General features: G+C 34.5%; 1 pseudogene; it reads right to left on the bottom strand.

Moving 5' to 3' along the window:
- Positions 1-10,851: 10,851 nt before the first annotated feature.
- Positions 10,852-11,264, bottom strand: LOC105294949 (annotated as a pseudogene).
- Positions 11,265-21,929: the final 10,665 nt, after the last annotated feature.

Genomic DNA, 21,929 nt, shown 5'->3' with positions numbered 1-21,929 from the left:
TTACATACCTTACATTAGAGCTGCAACTTCTGTGGGTTTAGGTTCTAAAGTTACCTTATAGAACCAGATTCATTAATACCAAAATTATTCCTGAAATTCTCTTTCAATGACATCACTATGGAAACTAAAATTTTATCTCTTAATAAATCCAGAACCAGTTTCTTTTTTTTTTTTCCATCAGCTTTGAGACGGCTTGTTCCTTCTTGCTTTGATTCACAGATTAGATAGTTAACTTAAAGAAAAATAATTATCCTAAACACTACAAAAATTACTCAAGGTTGCTAGATGCTTACATCACAGGAGATTCAAAGGACCTGAGACCAACGGAAGGAAGTAGGGATTCACACCCCTCAGCTAATGCTCACTCCCACTGGACATGTCCTTTGAAAACTGAAGAAGGTGGAGTCTCCTATGTGTTTTTTCTTCCTCCACCCCTCTCTTGAGGTGCAAAGTGTGTAAAGTTGAATTTGCTTATACATATGATGTTATTCTGCTATACTTGTAACAACTCTGCAAGGTAGGGTAAATGCTCTCATTTCAAAGATAAAAAACAGGCTAGGAGGGATCAAATGGCATGCTGCAAATCACACAGCTGGCAAAACTGAGTCTGAAGGAGCACTGCCTCCAAGGACATTATATTCCCACTGGTGCCTGGAAGACCTCCAATGAGCACTCTAGCTACAGTAATATAGCCAAGACTGTATTGTTTACAGAAGCTTCCTCAGACCCTTCCAATCCTGAAAAGTCTCATCTTCAGACATCCTGTCCTTAGAAGTATATTTATGGACTGGAAATAGAGCTGAGGCATCTGTCTGACCTGTGGAGTGATAGGTTTCTCATCTCCTCTCTAGATACAGGGTCTGAAAAAAAAAGGCTGAGTACTAGATAATTCATGCTTAGAGAGATTATAAATTTGAAATTTTTACTTGCCCTCTATCACCCAGAAAAGTACCAGGAACATAAGAAAGACAATAAATATTTGTTGAATAAAATACACTTGATGGCTTGAAAATATCTGCCTACAATGTTAAATTATTAGATATATTTTCTCTTTGGAGTTTTGCTATAAAACAGACATTTCCAATTCCCCAATGTACTTTTGCAAAAGATAAATTAATTCATTTCATTAGTGATATTGTATTGCCTGTGGCATGACTTGTCAATGTGGCTACAATAGACTAACGATTGAATAACGAGTTTATTTATCATAGAACCAATTTTTGCTACTGAACTGAAGTATAAATAATGATATACAAGTATTTACATTATAAATACTGTTTTAGCATTGATCTTAAAAATTCTCTCTTTCCAGTTAGTGTGTAAACATCAAATGTACCATATGTAATATATCAAAATAAGAGTATAGTAGTCCTTTGTTAAGCAAAAAACAAACATTGCAGACAAATTATTTTACACAGTGAGAGGGGAGCTGTGGAAGAATCCTGATTTCTTGAAGACATTCGGCATCTTGGAAAAATGATAAGATTGAAATAATCTTGAGGAGATAAAGTGTGTACCAATAAGATGGGGTTCTAGCAGAATTTTCATTCAGAAGAGAAAATTCAATTTTTTAGATAATATGAAGAAATACGACTGATTTAATAACTGTGGCAAAAAATTAAGAGGAGCAAAAAGAGTTGCCCATAAATACAACTCTGGCTGCTGGTATTCTATCATGCCAGCAATCTTGATTCTATAGTACTGTATGCCCTGTCACAGTATAAGAGATAATTTTTACAAATCTGCTGTATGTCATTAGTTTTTTGGGAAAATACAGTTTAGCTACAAAAATCTCTTCTTTATCTAGAAAGCTTATTTTGTAAAATATAGTATTTTAATCAATTGAGACTACTCAAAAATCCTTCCTCTTTTCCATTCTCATCCATGGAAGTACCAATCAAATGACTAATGAGGTTAAAGATGTCACCATTGCATAACAACTTAGTGAATAGCCTAGGGCTGGAAGGCCATCCTAGAGTGTCTGGTTTTCTGGTAGTGAAAGGTAGGCAGATTTTGCAAGAAATAATGGTAACTTGTTTTGGCACAAATAACATTAAAAATTACTCTTCTAATCTGTCTAGAATATTCTTCTCTTGGCTATTGCCTACTTATCCTAACAGAATTCTGTTCAAATATCATTTTCTCAAAAAAAAAAAAATTTTCTTTCCACACCACCCCAAATACCATCCTAACAGCCACAGACACACACACACACACACACACAGACACACACACACACACACACACACACACACACACACATCTCTTTCTTTCACACATCCTCATATGCCCGTCCACATTTTCTCCATAGCACATTAAAATGTATGTGACCATTAGCTCCATAAAGGCAGGCATGTCTATTCATTTTTTTGCTGCATCTCCAGAATCTAGCAGAGTGCCTGGCACACAGTGAATGCTTAATAAATGTTGCTGAATGCTTGACTCTTTGAAGTTGTTTTTAATCTGTTCCTCTGTGTTTTTCTTTGAGCCAGAGTTTACAATAGATACAAACTGTACATTCCTTTGTGGGACTGCTTTGTTTTGTTTCTAGCCTTAACTCTGCACTCCTGCCAAACCAACTATTTGTCATCTTCCGTTGATCACTCAATGGCTGCCAACTGCAGCCGGTGCTCTGGGATTGGCTCTCCTGTAAGATTCATGGCTGAGGCAAGTTTCTCTGGCATTCAAGTTTTAGTTCTATTCAATGAGCATTTATCAAACAACTGCAATTTGCCAGACAATGTGTTAGGATCTTAGATATGAAAATGAAGAAGACTGGTTATCTTTGAGAATTTTTAAGTCAAAGGATGGGAAGAGAAATATATGGATAGATCAGTGCAATAAAATATTCTAAGTCACAGTCAAGATGCTGTAGGATTTATCATATACTGAGGGAAAGGGGTTTCCCCATTGCTTGTGACTTGCTGTGTGTCCCAGGTCTGGCTGTGATCCAGGCTTGCAGCTAGGGTTAGGACTACAGATATAAAAATGTTTCATCAATGAAGTAAGGTGCCTGCCCCTAACTTGTGCAAGTATGACTGAGCTTATTGTTTATCACACATGTGTGGCAGAACACCACTATCGTTCTCTGACATATATAAAGCCCAAGCGGTCTCCTAGTGCAGAAGCCGCACTCCTCACAATAAAGTTGGTGCCTGCCGTTTTATTCTCATGTCAGCTCCTCGTGCATTTTTTTTCAACGGGGCATCTCCCCACCAAAACCTTCCCTTCTTGATCAGCTTGGCGCTGACACTTGCTGATATACCATGGTCCCTGATACTTGTATATTCAATGATTCTGTCATGAGAAGCAAGTGCTCTACAGGTTAAATTGTGGGAATATCAGATGGTGATACAAGTTCTTAAATATTCACATAAAAAATTTTGTCTGAGAAAAGAACTTCATAGATCTCGTTTAGTCTGGGTTTCTTTTTAAATCCAGAGTTCCTGGCTCTAATCTCTAATCAGAGCTATTGCTTCAGTAGCTTTGTTTTTAAGAAGTGTTCAGGTATTTCTGGTGCTGTAGCACCACAGATTTATAGCCCTTTCTTCACAAACATTAACATTAACCTGTTTGGGTTATAGAAATTGTATTTCACCTAGCCACAATCTTCTTTCACCTTTTCTTCACTATTTTACAGGAAATTTAATTTATTTTCATAGAAATTATTCTCATTTTGAAGATATTCTCACTTTGAACAACAGAAAAAAATTATTTGGTGGAAAGAACAGCTTCTAAGCCAAGATCTTCAACCTACTGTTTTAGTTAAGAATGGAAATGCCAACACTCGGGCCCAGTGCACTGCATCCTACTACTTTGTCTGTTAATGACCAGTGTCTTTGAAATTCTCACACACAGTGGATTGGAGATGCTAATGGAAATTCTAGGAAACAGTAGCCATTGGTTTTCAGGCATTTCTACCATTATAAAACCTCCCATTGTAGAAATCTGTGACATTTCCATTAGGTACATTTTAGCTCTAATTGAGAAGACTTCTGCTGTTACCTCAACTGGATTGAAGCCTTTATTCCTCAGAGCTTATTTTTTTTTTCCTTTTTAAATTTATTCTGGCATGTTGTAATATCTATTATACTTGTTTAATTCTTTCTTGAGATATATTCTGTTGGGAGATAGAATCTGAGCACTGCAAGGGACCTCATCTCTGAAAATATGGAGTGAGATGGAATTGGCGGTACAAGCTAGAAACCATGAGGCCTGCCTGCCTGCCTCCTGCCAAAGTATAACTAACATTGGTATAGTACTTCACACATTCAAAATGCGTCCTTTACACATTATCTCATTTAATTCTCACCTTCCCTGAGAGTTAGTTATTGTAACTCTATTTCATAGACAAAAAATTAGGGTCCAAGGAAAGTCAAATGACTGGCCAAAGAACATACATCAAGTAGGGGAAAAGGCCCAAAAGCAGCCCTACTTTTAAATGTCGTGATGTTCAAACATCTTCTAAATGAACAGTGTTGCTCCTTATAGGTTGTGTCCGTCTCCTCCAGGCCAAAGACTATTTATCTTTTTACTAGTACCTCCAACTGACCTCTACCTGGCATAAATGGAGTTTAATGTATACATTTCTTGCTTGGATTGAATTTGTTCTTTGGGCAAAAGTCTGTTTAATAGTTGTTTTATTTTCCTTAAAAAAAGATAGACATGTTACATTACCAACTTATTTTCAAAGTCCAGAAGGAATCAAAATACAAGCAAAACAAATAAATGACAAAAACAAACCAGCATTTCCTCTAAAATGAATGCAGTGACATTTAAGCTTCAATTACACTTCTCACTGCCCTGTGAGCAGCTAAGCCAGGGACCAAGGCCTCTTGCTGATTGAGAGCACATTTTGAGTTCCCCCCATTGTTCCTGGCAACCCTGCTCCTGTGTAGCAAGCAGGATATTCAATTTGACAAGGCTCTTTCTTTCTGGATCAGGGAGGGAGCAAGGTTCTTGTCAGTTTGAATCATGAGCCCACACTTGGCAGAGCCGAGTGGACAGGCACAGTGGGGGAAGGTGCCATGTGCACGCCATCCGTGCACTGGTCACGTGGGCCTCTCCACATTTCCCAAATAACTCAACTGGCTTCAAGCTATCCCATTCCAAGAGGGTCTATTTACTGTTTGGCCAGCTGATTTGCTTCTGACACTAAATCTCCTTGTTACTCAGCTTCTAAAGTTTTACTTTAAGGCTTCACCCCTCTATCCATATTTTTTTCAAAGTCGCAGCTGAGAATGTCCAATTCTACAGTTCTCAAGGTTTACTGTTTTAAAAACACATTTCTAAAGATGAAAATGCCTTGTTTGGAGTTCAAATCAAAAGGCTTTTAGAAATCATCAAGGAAAACTGAAAACTTAGTATATGTGTTCTAAAAATAGTGTGTCTTTATTATTATTTAAAAAACTGAACTTTAAAAGAATGAGAAATAGAATTAATGAAAGTTAAAATCTGAAAATTTCGATTATGTATTGAAGAAAACAAAAGTGTCTTATTTTATTCCTCTACCCCCAAAAGCCTACACTTCACTTGTATTTGTTTTAAGAGGACAAAAGAACAAAATTTATTGGTTAAGGATCCTAACATATATCTGAAAAGTAAGTAATCTGGCCCCGTTTTTCTCACGGGCATTGAAAACACTACTTTTTTTATAATATGAATGTAAAATTTGATCTTTGTTATTTTGTTTTTTAAACATGAAATAGCAATGTTTTTTTAATACATGTAATCTTTCTTTAGAATATTTTTATGGCAATGGAATTAGTCACTAGCTATTCGTGATTTAATTATAGAATTTTGTGGTGCTGACTGTCCAATCATCTTGCTAAATATATTTTAAAAAATGAATAATTAAGGGAGAAAAAGAGAATAACTAATAATGTTAAATTCAGTGAAAACACTTGTCCTCTACTTTCAATAATCGTTTCAATAATGTTTGCAGCTGAAACTAAAATTCATATAATAAATGTAACACTCTGCATAACAAGTTTAATTTTTCTGCATAGTTATAGTAAATGAAACTCCAACACAACTTTCTATGTATTTCTAAATTTTAGTTTGCTTTAAGAATTTGTAGCAGGTAATAATTATGGAAATATTGCTCTTTTGGGATGTTGGTTATATCCTTTTTTACTTTTAATTCCTTTGTTTCAGTTACATTCTGCTTGTTCTCTTTATCAGAAATTTATAGGAGGAATGTATTATTATTATTCTACTGACTTAGCTACACTTTGGATGTAGTCTTTTTCTCCTGGAATAATTTTATGGATTGCTTTAATGAATTAAATAATTTTCGTCACTCATTGATAATTATTCTTGGAGAATGTCCTAAACTGGATGGTACCTAACAGGCCTCTGTGATGCCATATATATTTTTTCAGTTATAGGTATAGTTCCAGCCTTGAAAGATTTTGCAGTCTAAAACCACTCATACGAACTAGCACCAGGTTAATGATTATTCATAAAATTTAGAAAATAACTCAATATGTCTGCATATGCTACTTATCAATTAAAATTTGGGCTACAAAGTATTTAGGATAAAGGTGAGTTGGGAGCAGAGCCAATAGATAAGACCCAGAATAATCAAGCAGAGATTAAAGTGCAAAGCAGGAAAATTTAGCAGGATTCTTTTTTACCCCTTGAGGTATTCAGGGTAGTGAAGATCTCTCCTGTTGTAAAAAGATGTACAGGGTAGTTGTTGTTAAATTATTGAGTTGAGGGGGTGTCCATATCCGGTATATAGATGTGGCTTTCATATTAATCGTGACAAGAAAATATTGCTTAAACCTTATATCGGTTACTAACAGTAGAGTATGTAGTCTGAGGATTTGATTGTGATTTCTGAAGCAATTTCACCCTCTCGGCTTTTGAGAATAGAGTGGAAAGTGCATCAATAGCAGACTCCCTTATGCTGATATCATCTGATACCACTGGAAATACATTGGGTGGCAGGAGCTACCAGCTGACCAAAATCTTAAAGAGGCCCCACTTCATTGAATGAGAATAGTACAGCCAGGGTTGAGTAGGGGAGTTAGTAATAAGAAAACAAGGAGAAGGAAGTTGCAATTAGAGAAATCTCATTTTCTAATTCAGTTAATAGATTTCCCAAGTGCCAATTAATGCAACACAAAAGTTAGCTAAAAGTTTGTTTTCTTCTTTTTGATTTGTTTGTTCAGTTGTAATATATAGCTGTGAATCTCATAATTGTAAAAAATATATATTAAAACAGTTCAGGCAGGAATGATCAGATGAACTGAGTGGAGGTCATAAAGAACAAATTTAAACGGAAATATAAAATCACCTATAAAAGGCTAGACTTTGAGCAAATTGAGTATATTGACATATGCTATGAGTTAGTGGTCTTGTGATTTTCAAATCATGCCCCTGCACACAATAGAGCGTTGTTTGATAGACCTCGCTAAGTGTCCTGGCACTAAACCAGATCTGTCATCTAGAGGAGGGGAAGGCAATTCCAGTTTCATCTAAATAAGCTCACATTAAAATAAGGAAAAACAAATGTGACACAGCAGCAGTAGCCTGGCCAAGTTAAAATGCTTACAAATATTTTATGTCTATAATATAAGACTGCTTACTAATGGGAGAATATTATGAGTAAAAGAGTGCCAGATTGCCTTTAATATAAGTTGGTAATAAAAATGCTATAAGGTTAGTATTTATGATCCCTTTAGGTTATAATAACATGCTTCATGTGTTATTACTTTAACAGACATTAAGAAAAATAATCTATACAATATGGTCACTTTTCTTAAATAGCATGATGACAAGTGCACCATCTTCTAGGACATTGAATCAACAACTTATCAGGCCTTGAAACGTATATTGAAAATAATAATTAATGTAAACATATGATTTTCCTAAAGAGAACATCATGTATACTCTGGATTATGTTATGTTCCATGGCTATACAAATATAAAAATATGTAAAATTAATAAATGTCATGTTTTAGTCAATACCACACAATGCTCTTTATTAGAGGAGGGAAAATAACATAGCTGAGTTAAAGTAATATAACAAATGATGAAGTTCTGAGATTTATGAATAAAGACACATCATTTATCATACAAAGTTAAGGAATTTCTCCTTGGGGAAAATAAAATATAACTCCACTGATGTATTTGAAACAAACAAACAAAATTGCCTCCTTAAGGGAATGATGCAACTCTCATCATTTCAATCTGCATTGGTAAATAGGAAATATGGGAATAACATGAAGGAAAATAATCCCAACAGTATAGTAGATGATTTGACAAAGAGATAATTATAGTGATTTTTTAGTTTTGAGGTCAACATAGAATTTCAAGTGTGATTCTTTAATGAATATTATTTTCAGAGACACATACATATAGATACTTGTAATATCAGTCCAGAGTACTGAGGTGTTCCTGTTAAGAAGTACCATAAACACTGAATTTGAATCACCCCCCTCTGACCCATACTAGCCAACTCAGTGACTTGTTGACTATTGATTTAGTATGTTTCCAGAGATAAATCTCACAGAGTAACTCTACTGAAGCTGATGTCAGGTTTTATTGCAAGCTTAGGAAGACATTTTTAAGTAGATTATGGTCATATGGGATCCCTTCAACTACACTATGTGCTGATTATTCTGCTCACATGCTGGGCTGGGTCATCCACAAAATTTCCTTTTGAGAAAACAGTAAGTATTTTTTGATAGAAACAAATAACATTTCATCTAGCTCATATTTAGGGTGATATTCAATAATTAAATACAAGCTTTATAGTTTGGGGTCAGATATGCAAACATTGAAATAGTGTGGGAAGCAGAATTCCAAGATGGTCTCTAAGAGTTCTGCCCTTTTATGTACATGCCTTGTATTATCCTCTCCCTATTAATATGGATAAAGCTTGCAAATCGCATGGGATATTATTCACATGATTCTGTTCCATTATGTGGTAAAATAAAGTAATTTCACAGGTGTGATATGGGTCCTTAATCAGTTGATTTTGAATTAATCAAAAGCAAGATTATCCTGGTGACCTAGACTAATCAGGTGAGTCTTTTCCAAGTGGATTCAGGGGTAAGAAAGAAGAAGCAGTAGTAGACTCTCTCCTGTTTACCTTGTAGAAGTAAACCACAGTGGTATGGAGAAGGTCATGTGGCAGCGAATGGGCCTCGGTCCTCATAACAGCAAGTAACTAAATTTTGCTAACAACCAGTGAATTTAGAAGAGGATTCCAAGATAATGTAAGATTGTACCTCCAGCCAACACCTTGATGTGGGTCTTGTGAGACTCTAAGCAAAGGAACCAACTACAGCATGCTCAGACTTCAGATCCACGGGAACTGGGAAATAATAGTTAATGTGTTTTGTTTTAAACTACTAAGTGCAAGGTAAAAATTTATTTGTTACACAGCCACCACAGATAGTCTACCATTCTTCTTGTCAGGGTTTATTTGCTCTTACTCCCAGGAAAGCCTCTTACTGGATTGATGTGTTTGCCTTCAATTCTGTGTTCTAAGGAAATAGATAATTGTTGAAGAATTCCCTCCTTGTAATAACTTCATAACTTTCTCTAGCTCTCTAGTCTATATATCAAGCAATCTGAATTTTTAAAATCTTTTATATGTAAACTTTTAACATCTACTTTTGTTTAACATCCATGTAATAGATATTTTTAATTCTTATAATGTTTCTTTCTGAACATACTTCAATTTTCCCACATATTCTGTGTTGACTTAAATGAATTCAAGATCCCATAAAGAACTTGCCACTGGTAATATAATAGAAGAATTAGTCCTTGCCTTTTGTTTTGTGCATCTTTGCATACTGTGTATAGGAGAATAGCCCCTTCATTTGGCTTTTTATTTCAATTTGTTTACTTGTTACTATTTATCATGCCAGCTAGAAATTGTTGATTCAAATTCAGTTTGGGTATCCATTATGACTTATGTCTCTTCTTTTTGTCATTGAAGTCATAGCAAATATTTCTCAATTTTAACTCTGTGTTTGTTTTAGAACCAATAGAACCAGGAAGGTACGACAGTTTTGTTACTTTTTTTGTTTGTTTCGTTTTGTTTCAATTGTAGTAAAAAAACATAATATAAAATTTACCTTCTTAACCATTTCTAAGTGTACAGTTCAATAGTGTCAAATATATTCACATTGCTGTGCATCTCTAAAATGTTTTCATCTCACAAAACTGAAACTCTATTCCCATTAAACAACTCTCCATTTCTCCTCCCCACAGCCTCTGGCAATTATCATTTTACTTTATGTTTATATAAATTTGAATTATCTAAATACTTCATATAAATAAAATCATACAGTATTTGTCTTTTTGTGACCGGCATATTTTGCTTGACATGATGTGCTCAAGTTTTATCCATATATTAGTCAGGGTTCTATATTAGGATTCTCCAGAAAAACAGAACTTATAGGATATATATGTGTATATGTACATATATATATATATATATATATATATACACACATACGTATATACGTATATATGTACACTCGTGTATATGTGTATATGTATATATATAAAAAAAATTTATATATTTGCATATTTATATATGCAAAATTTGAGATTGTGTGGTAGACAGAATTCCAGGATAGTCTCTATGAGTCCTGCTCTGTCATGTTCATGCCCTTTATAATCCTCTCCCCATTAGTGTGAATGGGGCCATTTTTCAAAAAAAACAAAAAACAAAAAACTTTGTATGGTAAAAATAGAGCATTGTTTTTTATTCAAAGAGGAAAATGTGTACTGCTATAGTCATAATTCTAAATATGACTTAAATAGTCTCTGGCTCTCAATTTTGCACTATAGTATAGGTTGACTTTAGTCATGACTTCTTTAACTTCAGTCATTTATCGAAGCTAAAATCAGACTGCAAAGATCCAAGAGAAAACAGAACACGTTGAAACCGAGCTTGGTTGTGTCTTCTTTCATGTGTGACTTCAGCTGTCCTTGTGCATATCTGTTGGATTAAATATTTCCATGTTGCTGCTTGGCACAATAATGAACCAATATATATTTCAAGTGGCAACAGGCAACTTGAGAAGGAAGAGGAACCAGTGCAATGAAACCAGCATTAATGCAGTGACAATGGTATGGCCAATCAATTCTGAAATTACCCATTTGTGTAATTTCAAACAACATGATCTGGCATTAATATAATTGCATTCTAAATCAGACAATATAATTATGAAGTACACTGAGAGGAAGATGAGCATGCAACAGTGGAGGAGAGAGATGAACACCACTGCCTCCATCCTCTCCTCTCCTCTGCTCCTTTACTCCCCTCTCTCGCCCACCCTCTCCTCTCTGTCTGTCTGTCTCTCTCTCCTCTCTCTCTCTCTCATTGTTTTGTGGTTGTTTTTTTTATTGTGAAGTTTTATCTTCTTCCCTAATTCCCTGATTTGTTTCTGAGTAAACTGTTTAGTCTTTTTCTTTCTTTTACCTTTTTTTGGGGGGTGGGGCAGGGAGAGGAATATCATTATTGAAATAGTCTCTTATAGAAAAAGAAAGGGATTGGCTGCATTATGGCAATGCCGGTGCCTTTCTTCAAATGACTCTCTAAAGTAGACACCTGAGATTCCCATAGTGAGTCCAGGAGCCAGAGAAAGGCAAGGGTTCTATATTGCTTAGAGCTTCTGTGAGGGATCAGTATGTTAGCACTTGGTGGACAAACAGTCTTGCAGCTCTTAACAGGGAGCCTGCTCTGCTACTGATGCTGATTTTTCCCTCTGTGGAATCATAACTTCTGCAATCAGGGTTCCATCAACAGATGTTGCATTTACTGCCAGGTACATAGGTACTCTCATTTCGGTTAATAAAATGAATTTAGATTCCATACTTGTTGATCCATATCTCATCTACACATATGAGTGAGTATTAAAAAAAAAAAAAGCACCAAGCTATAAAAAGGAAAAAAACAAAAACAAAAACAACTAGTCTAAATAGAGTTAATTTAGAAAACATAAGAAAATATTAAAATAACTATAATTAGTATCCTCATGTAGACTTTAAATAATATCACATCCATTAAAATAATTCAACAACAGATAAAATAAGCAGCACTGAAAAAAATTTCTGGTAGTTAAACCTAATTGTCCATGAGTCACTTGTCATTATTTACTTATTAAGCTGATTTTCTAAACTAGTGTTTTTGATTTCAAAGTGTAGTCCCTGGACTAGCAACATTAGTATCAACTGAGAAATTGTTAGAAATGCCAGTTCTTGAGCATCAACATAGACCTACTGAATTAGAAACTTTGGGGATGGATCCCAACATTCTGTGTTTTATTGAGCCCTGAAGATAATTCAGATGTGTGACTAAGTTTGAGTACCACTGCTTGATGGCATATTGGAATCACCTATGGAACTTTAAAAACTACTGGTGACTGGCTCCTACCCCAGGCAATTCTGATTTAATAGTTTAGGGTGCAACTTGAGCTTCAGGAGTTTGCAAAGCTCCTCAGGGGATTCTAATGTGCAGTTAAAGATGAGGACCAGTGATCTATATCTACTGGGCTCAAAACAATTAAATCCCTTTCCAACTCTGGTTAAAGCAGTGATTTTCAAACATATCTGCTTATTAGAATCACTTGGATAACTTCACAAATAACTGATGTGGAATAAAGATTGTGATTTAGTTGCTCTGGATGTGACCAGGGCTTTAAAAAAGAATTTTGGAAACAATGGCTTAAAGACTAAATCCCTAGTTCTAAAGATAAATTCCTAGTTCCAAAGACTGAATTTCTAGATCTGAGGAAGACACTAAATTTATGACCTTTATAAAGAAGAATTATACACACACATGCACACACATACAATAAATGTGTGCATATATATATCTACATATATAACTAGTATATTTCGATATACATATAAAACTGAAGTAAGATATAACTGCCTCTAAATATCCCTAAACAAAATAGAGATTTCCCAAAAAGGTGATTCGTAGCCGAAGGTAAGGTAAAGAGAGCAGAGCTTCTCAACCTTGGCAGCACATTAGAATCTCATGGGAGTTTTTAGATCCTCTAATACCTAGTCCTTACCCCAGACCAATTAAATCCAATTAAATCAGAACCTCTGGGTATAACTGAGGTATCAGTATTGTTTAGATTAAATCAGAACATTACAGAATAATCAAAGGTTCCGTATTATTTAAATCTCTTCAGAAGGTTCCAAAGGGCATCTGAGACTGAGAACTGTGGATTAAAGTGTAGCACCGCTTCAGATGAGAAGGAGATTTATTCATTCCACTTTTTTTATAGATCATGGAGTAGCTGGGCCTGCCTTGTGTGCTCGGGGAAGAAATGACAATGTCACTAGTAAGGATAATGATACTGGCACCAATAGAAAACCTTTATAATATGTCTCTATCTGGTATATTTTGGGCTTTTATTTTGAGTGATTTGGCATTTGGTGGCTGGGTGCCCTTGTACAAGTTACCCAATAATCTTTCAATATATTGTACTAAAAGTAAAACATTTGAGCTCTATCCAAACTGCTGCAGAAAAACTAAGTTGAAATAGCTTATGTTAGTGCAGTAGTTTTCAACCAGTAGTGATTTTGTACCCCAGAGAATATTTCACAGCATCTGGAGACATTCTGGTGTCATGACTGTGGGGGAAGGAGAAGCCTTTCACTGGTATCTAGTGGATAAAGGCCAAGGAAGCTTCTAAACATCCTACAATGAGCAAGACAGTTCCCTAACCCAACAAAGAATTATCTGTCCTCAAATGTCAATAGTGCTGTGGTTGAGAAATCCTGCTTTTGTGGAAAGCCTACAGGCTTCATCTATTTCAGGGTAAAATGTAGACCAAAGATGGAAAGTCCATTACAAGGAAAAATTTGCTTGGGGGAGAGTTCAAATCTCCAGAACTTCCTGATAGAACCAAATACTCCAAAGACCATACCTTGTTACTAAAAAAAGAAACTCAGTCACATAACTGTTTTAAATTGACAAACAAACAAACAAACAAACAATTACCACAGCATGTAAATTTGCTCCTGTGTTTCTCAAAGCAAATTTAAACATACTACATGAAATACATTCTAACAATAGGTCCTCATCTCTGCATCAATATATTTAGACCAACTAACAAATCGCCTAGAGGATTTTTTGCTTCCATGCTTTTTTTCCCTAGGTCCTGAGTATCTTTTCCTATCTTCTATCCAGGCTGGCCCACATACATTTTCTCAAGTGACAGGTGAGTAGTCAAATCCTCCAGAAAGCCTTGCTGCCCTAGGAGCCCCCTACTGGAAGAGGTGTTTCTCCTTCTAGTTCTCAGAATACCCTACACATTTCTATCATAGTACTCACATAAATATTTTAAAACATGCATCTGACTTCTTGATAAACACTTCTACAAGGTAGAGCATTTGCCCTGTAGCTCCAGAATCTAGCAAAATCCCTGGCACATTGTAGGTATTCAAATTTTTGTTTAATGAACAAATGAATGATGACGCATTTGCTCCTTATGCAATACTATTATGCAATATTACGTAATACCATGCAATGTTAGTTGTTCTTTGTGCAATACTAGGAAAACACTATTTTGGATTAACTCTTATGTAGGCAACTTAGATTTTTCATATCAAGAACAGTTTTGAAGTTCACTCAACCACAAAAGCTCACATTTATAGACTCATTTATTGGTGCTGCTTCCTGCCTCTCCTAGTCACTTCATTTTTAGAGTTCAAGGTCACTGATCTCAAATAATAAATGCTTTCTTTTCCCCATGTAAAATACTGTAAAAACTTAATCAAAATGGAATAGCAAAATATATGGAGTTTAATTTTTTTTTCAGATTTATTATTTAAAAAAAATCTTTATGGAAATACATTTTAATCATTTAAAAATATTTTTACAAGGGAAAAAAGAACTCGAACCTTTAACATTCTGAAAATATGTTGTTCGGCTCCTTCTAGCGATATCTGCCAAAGTCCTCATTCTAGGCACTTGTAAGCTATTTTTAGTCATTTGCGCCTATTCATTTTGATTAAAGGAATTGGAAGAATAAAGAAAGTGAGCCATTCCAGAAAGAGCTAAAGAAAGTATGTCATTAACATTTTTCTACCGCCAAATTTAGTCATCAACTTAATTGCTGAGATTTAATTGTTCTCATGAGGTTTTCACAGTGACTGCTTCATTGACCGTCTTGTTCTACAAAGAAATATATGTACAGCCTCTGAAATTCTATATTATTTCTGGAGAAAAAATCAGCATTTAGTTGATAGAGAAAGCAAATATATTTAGTTCAAAATATGTATTTTTAAGAATTTTGGAGAATAGTTACTGAAAATCTAAGAATACTTCCCATTTCTTCAGCACCTGACAGCTGAAGATCTCAAAGCACCATTTAAGGCATATCAGAGTTAGCAGCTAGTCAACAAACCTCTAATAAAAACTTTCACTTTACTTATATGTAACAAAAATAGAAAGGCCATTGAAATTCAGACTGAAAAAAAAACAAAAACAAGACTATAAACTTTAAGTCTGATTCACTAAGGACTTTTTATGTTTTCCCTGGTGCTGTATATACTTTGCTACATTTTTGTGAGTTCCCTTCCTGTTCTCTCAAGATAATTTTGTATTGAGGAGGAGGAGAAGATGGAGTTTTGTGTTTGGAGCTGAGGGACTAGATGCCTAAATATGTACTTTAACATCACTACTGACTTGTACTGTACAATTAGCATTACATAACATTCTATTCTCTGTATTCCCCATAAATCATCACTGGATACAGGTTAATTTTAAGTAAAAGACCCTTAAGTTTTATTTTTTCTCATTATACATACCACAACTATATTTGTGTTTGTGTATAAATATACAGATTTATGTATATTATTCCAGAAGCAAAATTTAATGATTTTAGAAACCACTAATTGTATAATTGTGATAGATGTCATGGAAAGAAAAATATAAGATGTATTTTTCAAAGTTATATATACACACATGCACAGAAGCATGTGGGGGTGTGTTACTAGATACAGAAAACTGGGAAGCATGCAGGCTTAGTTGGGAGTGGCATTTGTCCACATATGCTTCAGGAGTGGCAAAAATACAGACATGAGGAAATACATAAACATACACTTTAACCCCTCCCCACAATGTAGGTGAGTCAAACCTGTAAATTAGGGTGTGAAATAAATTATGCAGATTTCTCATTTCTATAAATGAGTTATTTTAAAGAAATGCATATACTAACCAAATTATTTATCTGAAGGTGAAGGGGTGAAGACTAGAATCTCTTTCTTTGTGGTCCTCCCCAGTATGCTCAGATTGAAAAAAAAAAAAAAGAGTACCCTGGTCTGTCTTCTTTATTTTTCTGACTGCTTGACAGTTAGCTTCCTCTTCAAATTCTCTATGAGTCATCCATTGAATCATTAGAAATTATGTTCCAAAGTTTAGTAAGGAAAGACAATTGTAAATTTTTTTTTTTACAAAGAAAGAACTTGAAAAGCTAGGTGATAACATTTACTCAACCTCTTTCAAGGAGCCCACCAATAGATGACATACTTTTTCTAATTTGCAACAAATCAGCCTACTTAAAAATATTTAGTTACTAAAAATCATTTCAGAGATGTATATGCTGCAGGAGGGTAATGACTTGTCTGATTATTTTAACACTTATTCTAACACTAATGCTGTCCTGGATACACAGTATCAGTAAAGCACTATTGTTTGCCCACGGAAGAAGAAATCTCTAATATATCTTTTTTTTTTCCTTCTGGAAAATGAAATGACAAATATTAGATACACTACTTTTAAATTATAATTCTCTATTCCAACATACAAACTTGGTTGCAGATAACAGAATCTAGTCTAGTTAGATTAAGTAAGAAGTGATTGTTAAGAAATATTAGAAATATAACAAAACTTTTGGAAAGGATGAGGGAATAAATTGCAGGATGAACCTAAAGTGATAATTCCATTCATCAGTTCTCCATCACTGGAGAACTGCCACTGTTCACCCTAGACCCACAGTACTTTTACTGAAGTCAAGCTTTTTTCTGTTGCCAAATCCAGAATCATACTTAATTCCATGACAAGAAAACTACCACAACTGCTCACAGTCTCAGATATCTCCCTCTGCCACTCTACACCTGGTGCCCTAGCTCTTTCTTCACAATATTTACTTCCAAATTAAATCTTATACAAGTGCATCTGATTAGTGGAAAATGCACCTAACACAAAGGAGGAGTAAACAGGTTTTAAAAATTCTGCCTTGCAAGAGAAAGATATAAAAGGCATCCAAATAGGTAACGAAGAAGACAAACTGTCACTATTTGCGCATGACATGATTCTCTATATAGAAAACACTAAAGACTCCACAAGAACACTACTAGAAACAATAAGCAAACACAGTAAAGTTTCTGGATACAAAATCAACGTTCAAAAATCCATAGCGTTCCTATACTCTAATAATGAAGCATCAGAAAGAGAAGTGGAAAAAATAATTCCTTTTGCAATTGCAACAAAAAGAATAAAATATCGTGCTATAAATCTAATGAAACATGTGAATGGTCCTATACAATGAAAACTACAAGACCCTATTCAAAGAAATTGAAGAAGACACAAAGAAATGGAAAGATATTCCATATTCTTGGATTGGAAGAATCAGCATAGTTAAAATGACCATATTACCTAAAGCATTATACAGATTTAAAGTAATCCCAATCAAAATCTCATTGGCATTTTTTAAAGAAGTAGAATAAAAAATCATCAGATTTGTATAGAAGCACAAAAGAACCCGAATTGCCAACGCCATCTTGAGAAAAAAGTATGAGGCTAGAGGCATCACTCTGCTCGACTTCAAATTATACTATAAAGTGACAATAATCAAAATGGCATGATATTGGCAGCAAAACAGACACACTGACCAGTGGAACAGAATCGAGACACCAGAAGTAAACCCATATTTATACGGGCAAATAATTTTTGACAAAAAAGCCAAAAACATACAGCGGAGAAAGGAAAGCCTCTTCAATAAATGGTGCTGGGAAAATTGGAAGGCTACCTGCCAAAGAATGAATTTAGACTGTTGTCCGTCACCACACACCAAAATTAACTCTAAGGATCTGAATATAAGACCTGAAACAATAAAATGCATAGAAGAAAACATAGGAACTAAACTCAAGGACCTTGGACTTAAAGATGATTTTATGAATTTGACCCCAAAGCCAAGGGAAGTAAAAGCTAAAATAAATGAATTAGACTACATCAAACTAAAAAGCTTCTGCCCAGAAAAAGAAATCATCAACAAGGTAAAGAGACAACCATTCGAATGGGGAAATATATTAGCAAACAACACCTCCAATAAGGGTCTAATATCCAAAGTATACAAAGAACTCATACGACTCAATAACAACAAAAAACAACCAAATGCATCAATCAAAAAATGGGCAGAGGACCTGAACAGATACTTCTCCCTAGAGGACATACAAATGACCTACAAACATATGAAAAGGTGCTCAACATCGCTAGCAATTAGGGAAATAAAAATCAAAACCATAATGAGATACCATCTCACACCTATTAGAATAGCTATAATCAACAGGACAAGTAATAAATATTGGAGAGGATGTGGAGAAAAAGGAACACTCATATATTGGTGGTGGGACTGCAAATTGGTACAGCCACTATGGAAAACAGTATCGAGGGTCCTTAAAAAATTAAGAATTGATTTACCAAATAATCCAGTAATTCCTGTACTGGGTATTTACCCCAAAGACTTGAAAATCCATATCCAAAAAGATATTTTCCCACTGATGTTCATAGCGGCATTATTCACAGTGGCCAGGTCATGGAAGCAATCACAGTATCCTATGATAGATGATTGGATAAAGAAGCTGTGGCACATATATACAATACAATATTACTCAGCCATAAGAAGAGATGAAATACTGCTATTTGCGACAACATGGATGAACCTCGAGATACTCATGCTAAGTGAAATAAGCCGGGCTGAAAAAGTAGAAAATCACATGATATCACTTATATGTGAGATATAAATCTAAAAAAAAAACCAAATGAACAGGATGAACAGAGACTCAGAGACATGGACAATGGACTAGTGGTTGCCAGAGGGTAGGGGATGGGGAGGAGGGGAAAGGTAGGGCAAAGGGGGTCAGATACAGAGGGGTAGGGAGAGAGTGAAGTGGGTAAAGAGGATCAAATTTATGGTAGCTGAATGAAACTGGACTTTGTGTGGTAATCGTACAATAGAACATAAAGATGTCAAATTATAATGTACACCTGAAAATTATATAATTGTATTAACCAATGTTACCTCAATAAACTTAATAAAAATAAACAAATAAAGAAAGAAAGAAAGAAAGAAAGAAAGAAAGAAAGAAAGAAAGAAAGAAAGAAAGAAAGAAAGAAAGAAAGAAAAAGAAAAAAAAAATCTGCCTTGGAAAGTGTCACTATGTTATGGACTACCAAAATATAAGAATGAGTTTCAGAAGTTTGGAGATAACCATAAATAATGGATGCTTACTGTACGATCTCTATTAAACACAACTCTTTACTACTGTGGTGTTACCTTTATAAAGGTTTTACTATAATTGTAGTTCCAATTTGTGATCTGAGAGTCAGAGTAAGAAATACCAAGAAGTTGAATGGCTGGCCAGTATTGAAATAATGCCAAAAAAAAAAAAAAAAAATTCAGGACTTCTGGGCCGAAGTCAGAATACCTTGTATTAAATTATCTCATTTAGCAAATATTTTAGGCTTTCTTGAAATGGCATCATATTCCATTTCAATATGGAAAGTCTGATTTATCAGTTCAGGGTCATTTTAACAAAAATTATATCTCTCAATTAACATAGGTTTGAATCAAGCCAATAGAAATCCTAAAGTTTCAATTCACATAGCTTTGGGACCACTGAAATTTTCAATCACTTTTGAACAGTTTTCTACAGAGATCTCATGTTGGCATGATTAAATCAGAACGATCTCCCTATAAACACAATCTTAATTTTCTCTAGGTAATGACTAGATGGATATTCTCTCCAAACCTAGGCAGCTTCTTTCATATAAATGTGGAAGAGTTCAGAATAATAAAAGCAGAATGTAAATAATAATATAAATAAAATAAAGCAATATATATAAATAATATATAATTATATATAATTAAACAATATAAATAATATGAAAGGAGTTTGAAATAATGAATCTAAATTAAAATTTATTTTTACATTTGACAAATGAAAAATATTATCCACATTTGTGCTTTTTAGAGTTATAATAGAATTATAATAGAATAGTTTACAATCTAGCTAAATTTTATCAGCTTTTTTCTCCTTTGGACCAAGTATGTGTGGTAAACATTTCATGCAAGTAACAGCATGTGTTCAAGGTTCAGGTAAGCACATAATTGTTTAATGAAAATATTTAGTAGCATTAGAAAACACTTATCTTGATGTTTTCTTTTTCCGCGGCTATGAATAGATTTATGTGAGAATATTCACAGGCATTTATGACTATTCCAATATCCCTTTCACAATTTATGTCCCTCAAAAAATTTTCTAGGGCTTACCTTATCTTTTCTCAAGCAAAATCTTTTCTACATTGGACCTGTTTCCCCTACCTTTATACCAATCTCTCCCCTTTTTTATGTTCCTCATGGTTAAAGCCACATTTTATCTTTTGTTTTTTTATCGTTACTTCTGCTTTCTCTTTCTTGTTTTTGCTTTACCTGTTTATATTCCTTTAAAAGAACATTTATAAGGATTTTCTTGTATATACTGCTTTCCTGTATAAACTCAAAAGGCTGTCACCCAATGGGCTGAAAGTGGGGCCAGTCCTTTCGGTGGCAGTTATGGCAAAAAAGGTAGCATCCAGAAAATGCTGAGATGACGGTCCTTACATTGCTAAGAGGGACACATCTTTATTTCTTTGATTTGAAGAGTTGTTAAGAGAATAGTTTTTTAATTCTAAATGTTGGTTATCATCGAATAATACTGAAGGAAAAAAGGAAGAAAACTTAATATTTAAGAAAGTTTTCAGAGCAAAGAAATAGAGACCTTTATTAAATAAAATATGTGCAATTTCAGACTCAGACACTTCTGAGTGAAGGACAAGGCTGCAGGATGACAGTATGAGTAAAGCAGTATTCAGGAGGTGGTGACATGCAGTAAACACTGTGAAGATTGTTTCTTAGCTAAGAAAAGAATGTTCATATTCTTTAATGATACTTCTTAACCATTTATATTTTTTTACTTAACAGAATAGGTGCTTAGTGAACAAAATAGTTTCTATTGATTAATTGAATTTCGATAGGAGAATTTCTGACCATTTAGCTCAACTGTCAAATAATGTGATATGACCTTTATCTCCAGAGGGTTTTCCCAAAAAGGTCAAAAGCAAGAGAGACCAAGAAAGAGGGAAAGACAGAGACAGGAACAAAGAGACACAGAGAAAGACAGAGACAGAATTTGGCTATGTGTTTGAAGGCAAATATGGCATAGCTGTTTTCAAGGCTTTTATTCCAGCAGGGAATCAATCTTGTTGGAGGGAGTGATTTATTCTGTCTCAAGGATCAAGGAATTTTTCACGTAGGGGTTGATGCCCGAACACAGTTTTTAAAGTTGTGTTTCTCAATGTCCAGTGCAATGGTTCTCAGTTCTTGTTGAATATTAGAAAAAAATTACTGAAGAAGTACTTAAATCATATCAGTGTCCAAATATCTTGGGCATCCTTCTAGACTCTCTTCCAAAATCCTAGGTAATTCTATTGTGCAGCTTGTGTTGAAATTACTGGGGCTGTGCCCATTATTTATATCAAAAATACGTATGTCCTCAGGGTCTCAAGGTGTGGGGCCACTTTGAACAAGTACCTCAAATGATACTTGTACACTTGCAGGTTTGAAACTTTAAATAATAGACAAAGTTTTACTAGGTGGATTGAAGTTAGTGAAAGG

Source organism: Pteropus vampyrus, unplaced genomic scaffold (assembly GCF_000151845.1).
Source record: "Pteropus vampyrus isolate Shadow unplaced genomic scaffold, Pvam_2.0 Scaffold97, whole genome shotgun sequence".
In the NCBI taxonomy this organism is placed as follows: domain Eukaryota; kingdom Metazoa; phylum Chordata; class Mammalia; order Chiroptera; family Pteropodidae; genus Pteropus; species Pteropus vampyrus.
This window is presented reverse-complemented; position numbering and strand designations above follow the sequence as displayed.